Here is a 1,801-nt window from a genome sequence, read left to right on the forward strand (position 1 = left end):
GTCAAGATTCAACATAGAAATGTCGGTACTCATATGACCCTTCAAGACTTCATCTAAGGAGAACCTTGTTTCATGTTCGTTCCTTAGGAATGGTCCATCATTAGGATCAGAGAGCTTTAATTTCTTCTTCCCACCTTTCTTCAGAGTTGGTCGGTCAGGGACCTTGACATACCTGGACATCCTTTTGATGAGCTCGGTGATGGTGTCCTCGATAAGTGTCTTGTGTCTCGACTTGGATTGCTGAATGGCTTGTCTGATCTCCATCCATTTGCTGTATCCACAGCAGCCAAGGTAGGAAGGGTACTCGGTAACGGCATCAAGATTGTCCCTGGTGATGAGCATTGAGACCAGTGTTTCATCGTCTATAGATCGTCCGCTGATGCTGACGCTGATGATTGGGCGGGGACTGAGTCTCTTTTTTAGCTTTGCTTCGCTCCATTGCTTATCCTTGTCCTCTAGCTTCTGCTTCTTCTTGCGTTCAACTTCTGCTATTGAAAGAAGTTTAGCTTGGGCTTGGACATGATTCACCGTTCTCTTGGACTTTTTCTTTCTTGGGAAAGACTTTAGCAGCTAGTGACTTGGCCAGCCTTAGGCTGTCTTCAGTCTGCTTCTTTTGAAGCTCTAGCTCTTCTTCAGCCCTTAATGCCTCGAGTCTTTCAGCTTCAGATATGAAGTCAAACTCACCACCACTAGAGGTACGAAGAGGAATTTTTAGTCTAGTCTGGTCGAGCGACTCCTTTAGCTGAGACATCTGCTGGTCTGTTGGAGTAAAAGAGCTGGGTTGATCAGATACCCACTCTAGTCGACCGCAGGTTGTTGAAGGGATATGAAGTTGATATTCTGAAGTGATCACTACCTGAGAGGTAGAGTCTTCAAATAAGGTTTGTTGAGGGCTTTTGAAAAGTACTTTCAAGTTACCTTCTTCAGCGACCGCCTTGCCTTTCGACTTGGGTCCTGGTGCTCTAATGGAGTCGATTCGCCTTGCCTTTGCTCCCTCTGGGATGCAGAGTCCCCGAGGGCAATACCTTTGGTGATGGTTGATGGCTTCTGGAACTTGATGGTAAAGTTATCTTCATCATCATCGTCGTTGTCACCATCTAGATCATCTCCGGTGTCTGGAAAAACAGGTTCATCATCGTCTTCATCATCATCTTCTTCATCCTCATCAACATCATCATCATCACCAGCAGCAGTGATGGTATGGACATCATCCTTAGGGATGGCTTCTACAACCTCAGCTTGGGCAGCTTCGGTGGTAGGGATTACAGGAGCAGCAACTGTTTCAGCTTCGAGAGCCTTGGTTTCTACTGCAACTGAAGCTGATACTGGGCCAATAGCCTGAGAAGCTGTAGGAGCAGCATCTGATGATCCACCAGCATTGGACCTCATCTCCCGCTCTCTGGCTAAGATTTGAGAGAATTGGCCAGAGAGTTCGTCCAAGCGCTGACGCTGGAGAACCATGGAATCCTCCAGCCTTTGCAAAGCATTGGCTAGAGTTGTCATTGCCTCATGCGTTTCATGGAGCTGGGCGCGATCATCGGCAGAGAAGGAAGGTGCAATTACTGGAGCTGGTTGACAGACAACATCCAGGATTTGTTGAAGAAGACCAATCTGCTGATCAGCTATCGCCTGAGCATCGTCAGCCCTGCTGTGAAGAACAGCAATGGTGTCGTTGTTGGCATGAACAGCTTCTTGGAGAGTCTGGAGCTGACTTTGAACTTCTTGAACATCTGCCTGGAGGGCAAGGAAGTTCGCATCAAGATCGCCTTGGCGGGACATCTCTTGGTGAACTTCGTTGACC

The sequence above is a fragment of the Cynara cardunculus genome (assembly GCF_001531365.2).
Source record: "Cynara cardunculus var. scolymus isolate 2C chromosome LG 8, CcrdV1, whole genome shotgun sequence".
NCBI lineage: Eukaryota > Viridiplantae > Streptophyta > Magnoliopsida > Asterales > Asteraceae > Cynara > Cynara cardunculus.